Genomic DNA, 7,113 nt, shown 5'->3' on the forward strand with positions numbered 1-7,113 from the left:
GGGGGGGAGGTCGTATTGTACTTTTTGGAAACTTTCTCCAACCAGTGAACTACATGTACCTACATTTGGATAATGGTGTTCATGAAACAAACACAGTACTGGACAGAAGAGATTGAGGGGCATACGGAGAGAGGAGAAAGCACGCGAGAGAAGAGACAGAAGGGGGAGGAGAGAGAGACAGAAGGGGAGGAGAGAGAGACACAGAGAGAGAGGACAAAAAGTAGTCTGGGTTAATAACTATAACAAAAGATAGCGTTTGTACAGCGCAAATCCCCGCACAACAATGTGCTTCACAATCTCCAAGCTTTTCAATGAGTGTGTAGGCCTACTATGTACAAAGAGAAAGAAATAAAGTTGGACCTACTATACCTGACACCTTCCAACCACCTGTTAACATCCACACACTTTTACTTTACTTTACTTTTCCGATCCAGCGGCCATTTGGGTTCTAGCCCTTCGGTCTGTCGATGGCATCCACACACAAAAAACAATTAAAAAAACACTTCAGTTAATAAAACATGTATTACTTCAATTTATTTGCTTAAAAAAAAACAATTTGTTTTCTACAATTTTGATACATGGCATTATGATGTATTCTAAGCATGAGTAATGATATTACACAACATTAACATTTCCTCAAGCACAAGTTCTTCTCTTCTGGGAGAATGACAATGAATAAATTAAATGAATTAATGTCGAGTCTGAAATGTGAAACCAAACTGAAATTAGTGATTCAAAACAAAAATAAAAGATAGACAGAGGAAGTACAAAAACCAGAGTATGAAAAGTAACCCCCCCCCTCCCAAACACAAGTGTACATGTACATGATGTTTATTCTGAGTCTGGAGGTGGACCATGCTTAGAATAGAAGTAGAGTGTTGAAGAGGGTTAACTCTCTGTTTCCCTCCTAATACACCTCCTCCCTCTATCTTTTCCTCCCAAAATACCCCCTCCTCCCTCTCCCCTCACCTACTGTTTGTTTTATAAAATACAGCACACAGGCACTGCTTGAACTCGCATTATCCTGAGCATATTTTGACAGAGAAGCACATTCACATGCAAAGTAATTTAGTAATGCTCATTTAATTATGGGAAACATACCAGAGCACCCGCCAAACCCCCTACCAAAACTGGAAAGACTCACCTATTAAAAAAAACAGTGACTGCGAGATGCAATCAACTTTTTGGAGCACAAAACAAAACAAAAAGTAAAAGCAATCGTAGTGTAATTGTACAGGTATTTAGGCCCCATTCAACAGAATTTAGAGGTTATAGGAGGTGGGCTATTTTGATGCTTCCATCCAGGGTCAGCCCATGCTGAAAGGAAAACAATATCCCAGGAAACACAAAGAGCTTCATGATGCATTCACAGACAGGCAAAAAAAAAAGCCCAAAAAACTATTTAACAAAACCTATATATACAGGTTTTAAGGAAGAGACAGCAACATCATCTATTCTTTGGGCATAGCACAATGGTATTTATTATAATTTTATATATATAACACTACTCAAATTCAAATTCCAAACCAATGTACGTGTTTTTACAATTTACACCCCCATAACACAATTTACATCATTTCAGAGGCAGGCTTCCAACCCTGCCTGTCCGAGCCAACCTGGGTTGAGAAAAATACATCATCTCAGCAATAAGACCGAGATACTTGATGAAAATTGTCCCCACTCAAGAATCACACGCAGGTTTCGGATGTGCAACATCCAAACTACAAACCACTACACTACTAACGCTGGTGCAAAGTATGAAAACAAACGTAAATTTTGTCTGAGTAAACAATTATTCGGCACTTGCAACATAATTAGGTCACATAAGCGCTCAGAGCCTGGGTACTTTAAATTAATCGGGGTTGAGCGCTATATAATAAATGTCATTTATTTATTATTATTATAAGAGCCGAAGATTAGGGGTGTTACAAGAGAGAAACAAACACAAAAAAGAAGGAAGAGAGATAAAGACGACAGACGTTTCATACACAAGAAAGAAGGAGCAAACCATACCAGAGCACCTGTAAAACCACCCACGATCCATGTTCTGACAATATCTCCCTACTACAAAACACAACACCGCCTGATGTACAACTCTCGACTCCAGAAAATTTAAACAACACGCGTTGCCCCTCCCCACAACACACTGGAACCCTCAATATAACTGGACACACACCTGAACACACTGCCATGCCAAAGAGAAAAAAGCCTGTTTTTGCCAATGGAAAAAATGCCCTATCTCATCAGTTAGAGTAAAGAGAAGCACAATATAAAATAACAGTATTTCAATGCAACAATCAGGTACACTTGGTTATACACAGAGAGACAGGTCAGAGTAACAATCAGGTACACTTTATCATGTAACATGTACATTATTATATTGACTGCTTAGTTGAAGACTCTGCTATATGCCATTATGAAAAGTGACATATGACAAGGTATCACACCGAGCAATCTGAGTTTCATGAAGTACAAGGACCAGAAAAATTTCAACAGCTTCAGAAACCAATTGAACTTTTCAACTATGAACAGCATGACTGCATTCCACCTGGCTTGGCATACAAAAATACAAACGACAATAAAAATTGATCAGATTTCAACATGAAAAATAGAAAAGTGAAGAGTGTGAAAACGAACAGAAACAATGCCGTATTTAGTATTATTATGCTGAGTACATTTCCACTATGTGGGGAGAGAACTTGATGCTGCACTGCAAAAATGTAGAGTTGGAGAAAAGAGAAGCACGTATGGTCACACTGACAATCATTCAGTGCACGATAAAAGAAGGAAATTTTAGTAAGTGTATTTCGGCACTTGCAATACAATAGGCTCTCATATAAGTGCTGAAGATTAGACACGTTACAAGAGAATAAGAAACACAAAAAAAGGAAGGGGAGAAATAAGGATGATAGATGTTTGATAGGAAAGAAGGAGCAAACCAAACCAGAGCACCCACCTACCATCCACAAAAAAGCATGAACGACAACAGAAACAACAGAGTGAGAGAAAAGAAATAGGACCTACCAATGGCACCCTCCAACCATCCACCCCCTACAAGACACGCTGACATCACAATTAGAATTTATCACATCGTCTGTCATTCAAGCAACAAAATATCTGGGGTCAGGGGGGAAATACACATAATGACCAGCTGTTCAAATGTACCAAGCCCAACATTTTTTAAATCAAATCTTTTTTTAATGCACTTTTTAGTTAGTTTTAGTAAGTGTTTTACGGCACTTGCAACACAATAAGATCATATAAAAGCCGAAGATTAGAGGTGTTACAAGAGAGTAACAAACACAAAAAAGAAGGAGGGGAGATAAAGACGATAGACGTTTGATAAGAAAGAAGAAGCAAACCACACCAGAGCACCCGCCAACCAACCACATGCACTTCTTTTTTAGTCTGTGGTATCGGTTGCATGCTCTCAAGAATATTTTTTGGGAAAAAGTCTTAGTACGGTTTTATGTCACTCGCGACTGCAAAAGGTCATGAGCGCTTTGTCAAGATGAAAATTGTAAAAGGTGGAAAAAGCAAGAAAAGACACAAAATGTAAGTAGGCCTACAAGAACAATTGTTAACAGAATTAACGTTTTTTTTAAATGTCTTATGAAACATTCTTTCTCTGTGGGCTGAGTACATTAGAACAACTTGCCGACGGAAAGTGTCTGCCAACCCGGGAGTCTTACAGTCACTCAACCTGTCTACTCTGGCCACATTGGGGACTAGCAGACCTCAGACTAGAACTGGACAAAAGAAATGTCTTAATCATGGTCTTTATTTTATTTTTTAATGTAGGCCTACTGGTAGATGTTCTTTCCCCCTCACCAACAGTTTAGATCACTAGGAAGTGGGCAGTGACCCTGCCTATCATGGCCACCCTGGACTAAGAGGGATACAAAATCCAAAGAGAAGGACTGAGATACTCCACCAAAAAAAAATCATTCTCCACACTCAAGAATCAAACTTGCATCTCCTGTGTGCTATGGAAAAGCCCCAAACCGCTACATGTCGTTACACCACAGAAGCCTGTGAAACTTCCTCTCTATATCTGTCAGGGTCACACAGGGCCAAGAGGGATACAACACCCACCCACCACACAAAAGGAGAAAGTAAAATAAATTTTAAAATGTCCCCACCACACAAAAGGAGATAGTTAAATAAATGTTTTAATGTCCCCACCTGGGAACAGAACCCATCTGTGTGCCATGGTGAAACTGAAAAGTCAAACACAACAGATGCCCACCAACTGACATTTGGTTAAATTAGTCAAACCTGCTCTAACGGCCACCTGTCTAAGACAATCACCTGCACAACGACCACTCCCCCCCCCCTTGCATTTTTTCTAAATCTATACTCAGTCAAGGACATTCACCTCTTTGTACTAACACAGTCACTTTTTCCCTTTACAAATGAGTGGCCATCTTGGATATTTACGACTGTATTCCTCTCTTCCTGGTATGTTGGGATAAAACTCAAGCATACAAGAAATTTTATGCCTCAACAGTGTTCTACGTATATTTAGCAAATTGGACCCAACCAGCAATACAGTGGAGTTCGCTAACATCAAAATCTGTGGGACCACCAGATTTTCTTCACTTTAGCCCTGTTTTCAGTTAAGAAAGGCAGCTCAAATTGAAGGAAAAAAAAAATTGGGGATGTATTTTACTTTGGTTCATCACTGGTTCTGAATAAACTGTGCTCAGTTTCAGCAGACTCCACAGTAATGTCTCGAATGAAACAAAAGCCCATGCTGCCTGTGTACATGCTGCTTGATCCTCTTTCTCCTCTCATTTTCCAGCCAATTTCCCTCTATGTTATGAATCCAACTGTTTTTTTGTCGGACCAGGAATACATACATTTCCATACACCTCTTTTATACACGTACAAAAAACTGATATAAGGCCAACATCCCACAATATAAACAAAAAATCCATAAACAGAATCTGACAGCTTTTCCTTATATATGGGACAATATATAATAAAATAAATAATGATAATGGGGGACACCAGTTCACTTTCCTCAAGTAGAAAGCTAGTTGAAGTAGTTGTAGTGATTATGTTTGACATCCACATCAACAAAATTTAGACAATTTAGGGGGTGAGACGCTTCAACCCTGCCTGTCAGGGCCAACCCCAGCTGAGTGGGGTACAACTCAAGCACACAAGGAACATAATCTGGGTTTTTTAAAATTTCCACACAGAAATCAAACTGGCAACAATGACAATGTAAGCATCACACCACAGGAGTGAGTACAAAAAAAGCTTCTTTTTCCTTTGTAAATCTTTTAGCAACCAAAATAAAATTTTTAAATTTTTAAAATCTTAAACAAAAGTCACTTTTCACTGTGTACAGACATACACTAGACACTTCAGATGACAATGAACGACTGTAATGAACCCTCCAGCCACTCACAAAGAAACCATGACAACAGTCCCCAGCTCACACATCAGTGAAGAGAAAAAACAAAATGACTACAAGGGAAACAAAAACATCTAATTTTTTATCTTTTCAAGTCATAATACAACCAAGGGATTTCATCACACCATCAGTAACATTTGACTGGTTGACAAAGGGCACAGTCTCTGAAAACATGAATAGAGGAAATTGTTAGCTTTCCAAAGTATGGTGTTCCAAACTTTAAAAACGAAATTTTTTTTCAAAAACTATCAAAATGCACTTAGTACATCTTTTTCCTCCCCTGCAGACCTCAAGTAACAAAATTTAAAAAAGTCATTTTACATGGCCAGTATGGTACAGTATTCACACTACTTGCTTTGGAACACACAATCAAAGAGAATATAAAGTTAATAAATATATTTCATCTATAGAGGGCTTTCAAATGCATAATTATGGATATTTCAAACACTGTACAAAACAAAAAAGACCAAACAACTGGCAGTATAGTATAGTCTGTATAGCTGCTACACACCACAGAACACCCAGCTTTTAGAATACTTCTGGAGCCACAGATACCATTACAGGACAAATCACTTGTTTACCGACATCAGCCCACAAAAATTATAAGTATATATATTCATCACGGTACATTATTTTAAAATGGACCTCTGTATTACAAAGAACCCCCACTCCAAACCACCCTTTTTTTTTTTTTTTGTCTCAAAGCAAATTCTAGTTCAGCAATAAAGAAATTGTGGGAAAGTCGTCAGCCCCGTTCACCTCCAGGTTTTCTTATCAAGGTACAAAGAATGACTTCCAAGAGCACCACAAATAATCATATAGCAAAATACAGAATAGTGACTACTAAACTACATCCACAGTGGTCTTGGTGACAGAGGGTCACCGAGGTTATCCCTACAAACACCCACACGGAGCCATTTATAACTCATCAGCTGACAGATTTACTCCGTTCTTTTTTCCTCAAGACCCAGATCGAAAACAGACATCGGCGATCATGGTTTGCAACGCATTTCTTTGCCCGGACACTTTCAAAAACACTAAACTCCTCCCATAATCCATCTGTTCAAGTTTTTTAAACTAAGAGAGTTATTCTTGGTCTCCTCTGTCTCTTTGGCCTATTATTTTTCCCACGAGACCAAGATGCTCACGACCATTTATGTTGATCCATGCTTCCTAAAAACTGCATTTGTCTCTTCCTATTTTGTTTTGATTTGCTCTATCAGCCTACAGATTTACTCAACAAAAATCCCCCCCATCCCTACAGGAACCCCACAGCACCAGTCTATTAACAACTACAACAGCAATGATTAAAGATTGTGGTAACTGTAAATGCTCCCCCCCCCCCCAAATCTAAATGATTTAGGAGGTGGGCTACTTCAACCTTCCTTGGCCCAATGCAAAACTAAATACCATCCCAAACCCTCTCCTCCCTACAGGACACACAGGCTAGACGACTTGGGAAACTCCCACCACCCATCCCAGCCAAAACCAATCAAAGCTCAATGGGACACACCCCGGCAGACCAACAGAGAAACTCAACAAAATAACATCCCTATGCATGAATCGAACTAACATCACCTGCAAGCATATATATCATATGTGAGGCAGCGTGGTGGAATCAGGCTCTCGTCAAAATAATCAAAGTGAAGAAACTTGCATTTTTCCGCAGGTTTGTGAATTTTTATCAA

This window comes from Aplysia californica, unplaced genomic scaffold, assembly GCF_000002075.1.
Source record: "Aplysia californica isolate F4 #8 unplaced genomic scaffold, AplCal3.0 scaffold00770, whole genome shotgun sequence".
Taxonomy (NCBI): domain Eukaryota; kingdom Metazoa; phylum Mollusca; class Gastropoda; order Aplysiida; family Aplysiidae; genus Aplysia; species Aplysia californica.